This window comes from Tyto alba, unplaced genomic scaffold, assembly GCF_018691265.1.
Source record: "Tyto alba isolate M040663 unplaced genomic scaffold, T.alba_DEE_v4.0 Super-Scaffold_42, whole genome shotgun sequence".
Lineage (NCBI taxonomy): Eukaryota > Metazoa > Chordata > Aves > Strigiformes > Tytonidae > Tyto > Tyto alba.
This window is the reverse complement of record NW_024881318.1, coordinates 38,609,210-38,621,281: the sequence shown is the minus strand read 5'-3', so window position 1 is coordinate 38,621,281 and position 12,072 is coordinate 38,609,210. Positions and strand designations below refer to the sequence as shown.

At 37.3% G+C, this 12,072-nt stretch overlaps 1 protein-coding gene across 5 annotated transcripts in view; it reads left to right on the top strand.

Moving 5' to 3' along the window:
• TTC39B (tetratricopeptide repeat domain 39B) overlaps window positions 1-12,072 on the top strand; it is a 71,152-nt gene that overhangs the window by 30,149 nt on the left and 28,931 nt on the right. The window contains exon 1 of one of the 5 annotated variants that reach the window (XM_033004230.2): window positions 1,253-1,390. The exons of the other annotated variants lie outside the window; for them this stretch is intronic. The gene's annotated coding sequence lies outside the window, so the exon portion shown is untranslated. Of the gene's footprint in view, window positions 1-1,252; window positions 1,391-12,072 lie in introns of those variants that run through there. 5 annotated transcript variants of the gene reach the window in all.

The window sequence follows — 12,072 nt, the reverse complement described above, 5'->3', positions numbered from 1 at the left end:
TGGTGGAGAACTCTGATATCTCTGAACTCCTTGGTCTTTAGCACTATCAGGCACCATTTCAAGGAAAATGTAGAAATGTCCTGATTTTAAAAGTGCTGTTGTCAGTACGTTACAGCTGTCCATCTCATCTCTGTCCTGCAAAGCCTGTCTCACCTGATTGTAGACCTTGGTTTCCTCAGGTGTTTTAGGAAATACTGTGCCAATCCTTCCTAATATGTTGCATTCTTACTTGTATTTTCAAAAGTAAATTGTTTAAATAGATTGGTTTGATGTATTATTGCTTTTATTACTTAGTACCCATCTGAAATGAGTAAATACAAATCTGTAGTTTCCTGCACTGAGTTTTAAAGGTTTTCTCTGAGGCATTTTTGTGAGTAAATCTCAGTTCATGACAGTAAACATAGCTAGGAATAGGTACTGCTAGCCCAGGTGGCACACAGCTTTAAAGAATACTTCTCGAAGGTAATGGTGGAGGACACGATTTAATTTTCTGCTGCCTAGCTCCCATGTGCTGAGCTTTCCCATCTCATTTGGAGAGATTAGACCAAGGGGATGAAACTATCTCTGCAGCTGTTTTGCTTCTGACTCCTACTTTCTCCTATTGCTGCTGATACTCATGAAGATAACTGTATTAGCTGCCTCTCTATGCTATTGGTTTATTTTGGTCATGGGACTCCAGCTAAATATTTGGATTTATGAGGGAAAAATGTCAAAGGGTTAATAAAAAAAAACCCTCTCTTAATTTGAGTACTGTGAAATAATGAAAACCAAACATGAACTAGTTCTCTTCTGTGCTGCTTGCTACCAACTCTTGTATGTTTGATCTATTTTTACTGCAGTTGCAGTAGTATACTTTTCCTTTTCTGTCTGACTTTACTTGTAGCATTTTTAATTTTTTATTCAGAAAATACTGAGGTAACTACCTTTTTGCTTTTAAATACAAATCACTTTGCGTTCCTTATGTCTCCGTTTTCTCTTCACAGTTAGGAGTGATGGATTAGAATTAGGTTGCAGCACGGATTGGGGAAATCTCCCAGCATCCTCTTCCTGCAGAGGCATCAGCTTCCAGCATTGACTGTAGCTGCTGCCACTCTCACTGACATTTCTTTTGAATTCGGCTATGGAGAGTGCCTGTGATGCCAGCTGCTGGCTTGTGAACTTTTATCCTTTCATTATTTTTGCTTGATAACTCATTAAGGGAACCTCATGGATATTGAGACATAAAACATAATCAGGTTTCTCTTTATGCTTTTCTTCTGTGTGTTTTTTTTTTTTTTTTTTTTTTTTTTTGGTGTGTATGTGTGGTGGAAAAAGGACAGAGTGAAAGAAGCAGCACTTATATTTGCATAAGGACTATATTTACATACCTGAAGTTAACTGAATTAATCCTGTAAGTATATAATCTCTGTCTACTGGTCCCTGAAATCATGAATGTGGTAATCAGGTTTATGGGGTTTTATCTGTGAAAATTTACTTTGACAGGTATGTTAAACAATTAAATGACAAAAAAAATGTTTAGATGGGTTTTCTTGAAGAGGAGGGGAAAATTATATATTCACAATGGGTTTATGAAATCCTTGGTTTTCCTCTGCACTTTGCAGTGGTGAACAATGCTTTCAGAGAGCAGAAGCTTCTGTGCTGATGTCAGTGCTTAATCAGCTCAGATGCTGTAGGTTGTAGAACACCGCAAGGTGTGTATTTTGGGATGCCATTCTTTAAAATCTGGTAACTTAAGGTCAGTGTCAGAGTTGTAGTTACTTTCTCCATCTATAAAGTATGTCTTCTACTCTTGGTAGCTGTGCTGATTTGACTGTGAGGTTACATAATTTTTGACTTAAATATAAATAATTTTTTTCATGGGATGCAGTTCTGTGCTAAGTACTAAATGTTAAGTATGATACAGGGTGCTTCAAGAGGTTTTAGTAATTTAAGGTCTCCAACATTAGCTGTAAGTTCACGATGTAATAAATTCCAGTATATTGGTTTGAAGTTTAAGAAGAGTGTTTTAGTAGGATCACACTGTCCTAATTGTATTTTTGGATCTGAGCCAATACTTGTGTGACGCAGTGTTAGTCCCATAAACATCTGGCCTGATCTCGTGTCCTACTTGCTGCATGATTTATTTCTTGTTTTTTCCATAGCAAGATTAAGTGAAATTTTTATTTGTTTTGTGTAAAACTGTCAGTGAGCTGTCATTATTATTTATATATGCTAGCTCTTTCAGGAGGATCTTTTCAACCTATTTTCTTGTCAGCATGTCTGTTCAACAGGGAAATGTTGAACAGATTTCCTCTTTTTTTTTTTTTTTTCCTCCTGTGAACCTTTATCTACATACTGTATATTAAGTTTTGGCAGTATTGCGCTCTGGCATATTCATGTGCTCATTTTTCTCCACAGTATTGCCTCTATTGACCTCAGCTGGATTATTTGATAAAAACTATTCATCTGATGAGGGGTATTCAAACAGTAAATTCTCAGTTTACTTTAAAAGATCTCATGTTAAAACATGCATCTACAAATACTGTTGAGCCACTGAGTTCTATTAATAAATCTGATAACAACCTTTTATAGTGCTGTGCATTTCCATTAGTGTGCAGCAGAACAACATAAAGCAGATTTTTCTCCTACCTGCAAACCAACACTGACACTGCTTTGTTTATTCTTTCCTTTCTGTCAAACTGTGGTCACTTCTAAATACCCACGCTCTGGTTGTTTTGCTGCCTGTTTTTAGGATTACATATATTTTGCAATGCTGTGTCAAATTCATACTGGAGTACCTTGATATGCTTGAATAGGATTATTTCACAATCATTTGAGTGATTGGATAAACAGTACATGCACATTCTGGTGGGAAAATAGTAACCCAGGTAGTTGTCGTGTGTCTTTCTCCTACAATATGGCTGATTCACTATGGAAAATTTGCATCTTGCTTACTGTGCGTGTGCAGTGCAATTTGCTGTTGAACTTAAAGAACTTGGTCTCAGATAAAGCTGCTGATATTTCTTTTTCTCCTCAGGCTGTAAAAACACAAATTGATTATTGGCTTACTGAATCTGATCAATTGTCCATCCAAAACTGAAACATCTGGGAATGCTTACATTTATTTTATTAAAAAAAAAAAAATAATGTGGCTAGAAATGTAGTGTGGCTTTTTATGTTGTTCAGAGGGGTTGTCTGTGATGTTGGCGATGGTGGGTGCTAGTCAGCCAATACAATGAGTTTCGTTTTGGCACTATTTCCTGTGGCACCTGAAACTCCAGCAGATGATCAACTTTGCCTTGGTTTTCTTTCTTTGTGCTTATTCAGTTGCTTTGTTGCATCTGTAGAGTAATAATAATATGTGAAGATACAGTAGTCAGTATTTTATTGTGGTATTCACATACTGCATTGTTAGTATATATGTAGGTAAGCAAATTCCATTTTTTCAATAAGACTGACCATCAGGAGAGTTCCTTTATGTCATCATCCTTCCCTACCCTTCAGTCATTAACATAAAGTAAATGTTTGGGAGCAAAACGTTTTGATCACTTTCTTGTATTCCATTATTAGATTCTCATGAAGCATCACTGCAGGCATTGGGCTGCCTTCTAACTAGAACAAAGACAGTCCTATGCATGCCCCCGAAGTTTGAAATCACAAATAAGACTGACGTGCAGAATGTAAAGGAAAGAAACATTGGTTACCTGACAGGTGGTGGACCGCTGTTCAAACTTTAAAGTCAGATGAGACTTTTAAGAAGGAGTTTTTGTATATAAGAAGGTTTTGTATATAAGGTTTTTGGTGTGTTTGAGGGGCTTTTTAAAATGCTTTTAATTCGTAAGACATATTACAGGTATTTCTACTGCTGTGAGCAGTAGTAATTCATAAAATAGAACAGTTGTCTCCTGTAGCTAAGTATGCATCTGTGAAATTTAGAAAAGCTAAAATTAGAATTTGCTTTTCTAAAAAGGAGGAGAGGACAACCACCCCTCCTAAAGTACCAGCAGTTCCCCTGCTCCTCCAACCCCACCCCCCAGCTTCTGATCCGTGAGGAGCAGAGCTTTGTCTGCCTTCTGTCTGCCTCACGGTTAGGTTCCGTGTGTCTGGTAAGGTATCATCATTGATTGATTCAAATGCTCTCTCAGTGAAATTCCAGTAGTATATGAAAAGCTCAGTCTGAACTTTTTTTGACAATGCTAAGGTAGAGATAAAAACTGTACAGTCATTCTCAATTCATTTTCATGCATATCATTTTAATAATTGTTGATTTTCAACAGGGCAACTACCTCTAATTTTTTAATTCAGTTACGTCAGTTCTTTTTGTCTCTGGTTTTCTGAGAGCTCAAAGTCCTGCCTAGCTGTTCCTTTTGAAAAATACAGTTTTTGATGCATTGTTTTATTATGTATACAAATGTATAATATTAAGTAGCTACTGTGTCTTCTTTTTGCTCTGCATCAGCATGTCTGCCACAGCTGTAAGATGAGGGAGAAGAAAGAATTTAGTTTAAAAAAAATAAAAAATAAACAACACCCCAAAACACAACCAGACAAAACCCCCAATGCTATTAAAGAAAAGGAAAATGTCCTATTGGTGAGATTGTTTGGTCATGGAAAGAATAGTGTAAGCAGATCCCTTAGTAATGTGACAACAATCCAGGGATTCACTGGTAGAGATTTGCAAATAACTGGCTAAATGCTACTATCCCACAGTCAGGTAGCACTGGGGAGGAAAGTGCAACCTCACTGAACAAAATTGCCTTGTAGCACGGCATTTCCATCCTCTGCTGTTACCAGTTCTGTGGGTGGATAGGTGTCTTCAAAATTCAAGTGAAAGCTAGTACCCAGGAAGGGCTTGGGTAAAAGCAGTGCTATTTGCCTCTGTCTGCTATAGAAAGTGATCTTAAATACAGCAGACAACAAAGTCCCGAGGGAGGAAGAAGTGAAAATAAGTGTGCTACCCTCATGTTTTTGCCAAAATATCAGGCTGTGTAAACTAGTATCATTTAAACTAAATGATTGTTGTTAGGGCGTATGTGTCTGTGTGGTTTTGGGTGTTTTTTTTTGATTCTTCTGTTTGTTTTTAAAGAACTGCCTGTTGTTGAATAGATCGCAGTATAGTAAGCTTTTAGAGTAATTTCTGCCTGTTTGCAAATTTGTCTAGCACAGCTCTATATAGTTTTTCTGCCAGTTGGGTTTCCTTAAATGAATGTTTAACACACAGACTACAGCATGCGTTGGTGAAGTTCTGAAACAGTGAAGACACTACGCCTTCCAAAGAATAAAGTCTGTCTTGCATCAGCATGAAATTTTTTTCAGTGCTTCCCATAAGCTGATAACATTTCCATTGAATATGTAAACTACACAATTTTATTTGTCTAAAATTCATGCTTCTCATAAAAAGGGATGTGTGTATAATGAATACAGACTCTGCTGTGGAGATTAATGAGTGGGTTTACTGCATGGGTAAAAAAGTTAGCATTTGCTACATTGATCAAATAGATGTAGTTTGTAGACTTTCTGTATTAATGATGATAATAACCTAGGATAGGAAGTGATTTTTTATAAATTGGAAATAATTTCAAACTTGTAGCCTTATGGCTTAAGATTCTTTTGTTATGTGATGATAAGTGGTGTCAGGGTCTGGGTTTTAAATGAAATAGTGAAACAGTTTGCAAAAATTTTTCTGTTTACCATAGAAAAATCTTATTGATCACATGTTCTTACAAATTTCCCTTGTTATGTTTAAACTAACACATTGAATAATAATTCAGAATAATTTTTGTTAGTAAACTGGAAGTGATTGGCAATTTAAAATTACTCTGATCCCTTTAATGTAAAGGAATTAACATGCTTTAGTTTGTTAGCTGCAAGAAACATCTAAATGTGAGAAGGGTTATTCAGTTGGATTCCACCTTTCTAAATTGTTTTCCAGATGGGAGGAATGCATAGCATGCATACAGATAGAAGAAGAAAACCCAGCCTCATGGAGGCTTGCCTGATGCTTTTTCAGAGCCCGAGTCCTGTACCTAGCAAGCAAGATACTGGAAGACATGTGCCAGCACTAGTGTAGCGTGGGGGTGAGGGGTGTGTGGAGTTTCTTACTTGGGTCAGTAGTCCTCAGACAGAATGATGCATGCTCTGATTTCATGAGGGTTCCTTAGATTCAAGTTTGATACAGAAATTGTTCCTGAAAGCTGTGCATCTCTTCTTGTATATATTAAAACCAAACAGAAGTCTCATGCTTGTGAATTTTAGGAGTAGTCCCTTGTAATAATAAGAAAACACAACATAGCTAGAAAACTACTCTTTTTGCTCATAAATGTTTTTGTTCATAAAAACATTTTCTAATGTTCCCTGTATGTAAGTCTGGATTGTAGTACTAAGGACCATGTAAGCCTTCAGCCACCCTTCACTGAACTATCCTGAACATAAAATGTAGACCTAACAGAATATCTCAGTCGGATTTGGCAATAAGCTTATTTAATGTTAGCCTTTACTTCTCGTCATAGAACTGTTGGTGGGTATTTGTTATGAGGACTGGTGCCACCTGTGGCTCTGTGGTATGTAGGTAGTACTCCTACAAAGCATCTCACCATTTATCTGATAAGATTTATACTTTGTGTTGCAATTTGGTGTCTGTGCAAAGGGTTGATAAGTGATAACAAATAACGTTGTCCCTTAGGAAATGATCTAAACTAGATTTTGGCACATCATTAAGCAGAAGAGTGAAGTATTGCTGCTGTTTCATGTATGAGTGATGGATGAGAGGGATAAGGTGGAAAAAGATTTTTCTTCTCAAATGGCTAACTTGAGGAGTACTGTGCTCTCAAAATAGGAAGAAAATTATTTGAGGAGGTATTTCCAGATAGCAGAACTAATAGCTGAGTTTTCTGTATGCTTGCTCAGATACAATGGATACACACGGATGTGTGTTACTGTTAACATGAAAGCAATTCCTGTTGGAAATTGCAGATTTTTGCAGTTGCTAGCTGCGCATATAAAAAGGCAGCCAAATGCAGTCCTATAATAGGTTTTTCAAGGACATAAACATTCAAAAATGTTCATAAGGAGCAATCCTGGAAACATTTCATGGAGACAGAAGACCACTGTCTATTGGGAGGAACATTAAATAGGTACTAAGAATCATAGTTCAGTGACGTTTCCTTAAACAGCCAAGGCAGAGATGTTCCTTATCTCTAACCCATGGACAGAGACACTAGTTGGCTTTTTCTGCTTAAAGCTTACCTGAAGGATCTGACAGCATACAGGGGCAAGATGTTGAATCACAAGAGGAATTGTTATACGCTGGTGAAGGGTAAAATAATTGAAGAAAATAAGAATTCTGGGTTTTGTATTGTCATTTTATAGGGCTAGACAGAAAAAAAGCGTCTTTATCTTAGTAAAGGATGACTGTGTTTTCCCTTTACTGAGACTGAAGAGAGGAATAGTAGTAGACTACTATAAGAACTTCCTATGCTTGAATAGAAAGTGGCTGGCAGGGTTCAAGAGCTAAGAACCTGTTATTAGTATTTTCCTTGTTCTTAAAGCATGACTGTTGAATATTGCAGAATTAAGAATGGAAGTATCCTAATTCTAGTGACACATTGTTAATCTGAGGTATAGATCAAAATTAAAACACAGCAAAAATAATGACGCCAGGGACAGAAAATCTTCATGCTGCAGTATTGCAGTGTCTGGATCACTTGAGTTTAACAAGTGATTAGGGATGGTGGTGGTGGCAGGTTTTAAATGCTTTGAATCTTTGCTGAATAGTAAAACCAGCTAAGAGGACATCAAGTACATTTTGGCAAAGCCCTGCAAGACATAAACATGAAGTGATGATTTAATGATATCTATGTGAGCTGTGAAACGTGACCTTTGATACTGTAGTTTGAGGAGAGCTTTTGATCTTGGCTGGGAGAAAGTCTTCCAGGGAGACAGGGGATTCCAGCCTCCACAGGACTCTCTTGAAGGCTTGAGTTTATTTCATGCTGAGCATACATGGCAGTACGCATCGTCACAGAGTTCAGTGCCACATATGTGGAGGAAGCAGGGTGTGCCTGCACAGTAGTCATGTCAATAAGAGAGGGAGGGAAAGAGAGATCCCACCAGCTAAAAAGCATCAGAATCACCACTGTTCTTGGACCTTACAGGGGATCTATACACTTGAAGTAGAGCAGTGTTCAAAAATACCCTGAGCCTCCTACCTAAGAAAATTGAGCTATTGAGGAGATTTTGGTGAGGATCAACTGCTATTTACTGTTAGGAAGTTGTGTCCTAGCTATTTAAGACACATGACAAGATAGTTACTGTTTTTGACGTGGTGGAACATAAACAGTTAACTATCGAGTTTTCTAATTGAAGCTATTAATTGCTACAAACAGAAAGATCTGCTTCAGAAAGTATAGAAACCTTCTGAATAGTGACAATGAGAGTCAAAGTTTGAGAGTATATTAGGACTATTTGACTTACCATCTTCCTGCAGAGGACAAGAACTGCCTGGGACCAATACATTTTAACGCTGTTTTGTCATCATTAACTTGGCAGTAAATACTCCAGTAGATGCCTGCATGTTTGTTACTCAAGAAGAGTTCTACAGATGGTAGTTTCTTGCTGCCCTACCTGTTGATACAGTGGTTGGCACCTAGAACAGTTTTCATTTGGGTTCAAGCAAACAAATGCCTCTAAAAGATTCTTCTTCTGATGAAGTTTCCGTAAATGTTACGGGTCACTTGTTTGCTAAACTATTTATTTCCTGGGAAAATGTTCTCTTAGATGTAATTGTAATGCACCTTGTTTTCTTGATCCATACCATCAAAATATCATCCTCTCTGTATATTCCCCCCCCCAGTTTTTAGAGGATATTATTTTCACTCCTTTTGTTTGTGTCAGATGTGCATCTTAGTGTGGGTATCTTAAAACTAAATTGTTACTGCTAGTTTCATATTTCTGTGGTTTTCTTCCCTTGAAGTTTTGCTTTGCTCCCACTAATGACTTCACATATTTTCAGTAACTGTAGCGCAGTGAGAATCTTGTCAGTGAGAAGGGTGGCGGTACAAAAACCAAGTCCCTGGCAATTACATTTTGTTTATCAGATGAGGCTGATTATTTTGGCTGTGTTGTAAAAGGGCCAACAAATGGTTTTAGAAGTTCAAAAACTAAATTCTGCAGTCCTTATTCATGAAAAGTACCGCTTGCACATTTAAGTTCAGTTAAAGTGATGTGGAACTTGGTCCTAAATATATGATTTAAAATATGGAAAATATAATTAGATTAAAGATAAACTTTTCTGCGATTCTCCTATTTCTACCTCCTGAATCTCCTTTCAAGAGAAGAGCTGGTACATCATTGCACCAGGGGTGATTGTATTAAAAGCTGATTAAATCTGCAGGTACAAAGACAGCATTATGTACCAAGTTAATACTTAACTTCAGCTACATAACTGCCTTCTAGGAGTGATCTTACACTGGGCCCTGGTGTGGACAGATAGGTGTTATTATCCAACTCATTACATGTTTAAATAACTTTTAAATACTAGAGCAATGACTTTTAAATTTTTTTTTAGGCTAGTAGTTATGCTCCCTTTTTAATTAATCTGTAGGGAAAAAAAGGAAGGTGGCTTAATAAGCTGTAAAGTGTTTTGACATTTTAAATTACTAATGCTCTTGCTTTGTGTACATCCTGAGGATTGTCATCCTAATAGTGAATATCCCAACACATCTCAGGGTTTTCAAGTCAGTATTCTTGTTCTTTGTTTCTCTTCTACTTCAAGTAGTTGGTTAAAAAAACCTACTTAAAGCTGCTAATAACTACCTTACGGACGGCACATCCCTGCTGTATTGGAACAGTTTCATGAGTAGCTCAGCACCGAGCCCAAGATATATAAGCTATTGTTGGAATTCAAAACATTTATTCTTTTTTCATAAAGGTAATTTGGAATAGTGATGCGACAATAACGTAAAAAAAAAATGCTGTGTGTTGGGAAGAGTCATCCTTAAATTATCTAGGCAGTAACACAGTGGTGTTTTATTCTCCTTGTAATGTGACATTGTTATCTTTGTGTTAACACCGGATATTTTTCTATTCCTTTTTTAATTTAGAAGTGAGCTGTATTCACTGGGTGTAAAATCCATAGTAATTTCACTGAAGTAGTGTTAATTTATTAAACTCCAGGATAAATTAAAGCATATGTTCATCTGAGGTGTTAAAATGTGTTAAGTTTATGTCAAAGAAACTGTATGTGGATGTAGGGAAAAGAAAAATTAGATTGCCAGAATAAGACTGAGTCATAAGGAGAACAACATGAGTCAGAAAGAGAGTGTGAGTCAGCATTGCTTACGGAACTGTTAGTCTGCTAACTTGGTGTAGAAATTGGTTTGTGATGTTTTGGGAGGAGAGGAGGAAATGCACTTTTTCTGAGCCTCTGCACAGAAATAGTCCTTGTCTGCCAGCAAAGATAGCCAAGTTGCTTCTGAGTCAGTATGCTCCTTTCTCCTGACTGTTCTGGTATCAAGTTGTGAATCTGAGTTGGAGTGGTTCCTTGTGGTTATGTTCCTCTGCTGCAGGATGTAGGAAAACAGTAGAAAATACATGTGAACAGTAATTAAACAGGAGTGAGACTCTTTGGTAGAGGATATGATTCAGTTATCAGAAGTAACAGTCTAAGAAAACTGGCTTCCCAAGTTCTGTATCTGAAGTGGCAGAATATTTTCATAAGCTTGCTTGATGTAAAGAACAGTAAATGTATTGACATAAGGAATAATATCTGCATTGTCTGCAGGCTTTGGTCACAAAGGCAGCAGTGGGGGAACTAGTCAGTAATACAGGAAAAGAACATGAGAGCATTGTGCTAGAGAGATCTGCCACTTACCCATTTAATAGGAAAATATAGTTTTGACAGGACGCCATGGCTCTGTTGTTTTAAGGAACCTTGTTTATGGAGTCAGTTTACAAATACTGATACATACACTGGTGGTGCTAGAGTTGGTGGTATGATGGCATTTGGGAGCCTGATGGCCAACAGTCCCCCTCTGAAAACAAGCTAAACAGCCAGCATGTTCATGGGTATGTTATATAAAATAAAGATTAGATTTTCCTTCCAAAGGAAGTTCCAGCAGTTGCTGATGGCAGGGTATGAAGCGTGCAGATTTACAGCATACAAATACAGAAAATGTGTTTCTTTTCACTAAGATGAGGCTTAGTGAAGCACTGGAAGTAGGACATTGCCCTTGTATCTTGATCCTTGCATTCTGAAAAATGGTACAGAGGTGGGGTACTGTAATACTTTATCTATTTGCTGTTATTTTTCATGTGAAGTGGTAGGAAACTTTCTCACTCTTTTTAGGCTGAACCCAAATACTTTACAACTAAGTGAATAAAGTAGTGATCAGTTGTTGAATTACTTGCCGTTATGAATGATCCACCTCCCCTCAGATTCTTTTATGAACTTTGTGATTACACATCTCTTACTTGTGGCTCTTTTCACTCTTACTTCAGATGACTTTTCATAGTTCCTCCATACTCAATATAGCAGGTCATTGCCTCATGTTGGGTTTTTCTGTCCCAGTATTTCACAGAGTTCTTGGCCCACCTCAGAGTTGACAGACATGCTGTGAGGGAAGGGGACCAGGAGGTCCATCTGTCCTCTAGAATTACGAAGATTTCTGAGGTGCACAAGTACGAGAGAGTAAAAACTCAGTCTTGCCATCTAGTGATCTCAACTTTGATTACTGGATCTTTTTAAGACAATCATTGCAAATTTGGTATTTAAAAAAGAAAATGCCCCCCTTTTCTTGCCCTTCATGAGAAATTATTTGAAAGCAACGAGCCATATTTCCTAATGGGGAGGGCAGAACCAATGAGATGTGTAATCTAATGAGACATGAGTTGAGTGGTATTTAGCTTCCTAAAAGTACATGTGAAGTAAGGATATAGAACCATGGGAAACACACGGTGGTGGTAACGGAATGTTATTGCGGGATTAACTCTTGTCCTTGCTCATGTAGCAGAAAAAAAAAAAACAGCCTCTAAATCTAGCTAAAAATTAGTTATTTGAAAAAGTTCTGTTATCAGATGGTATTCATGGAATTAGCT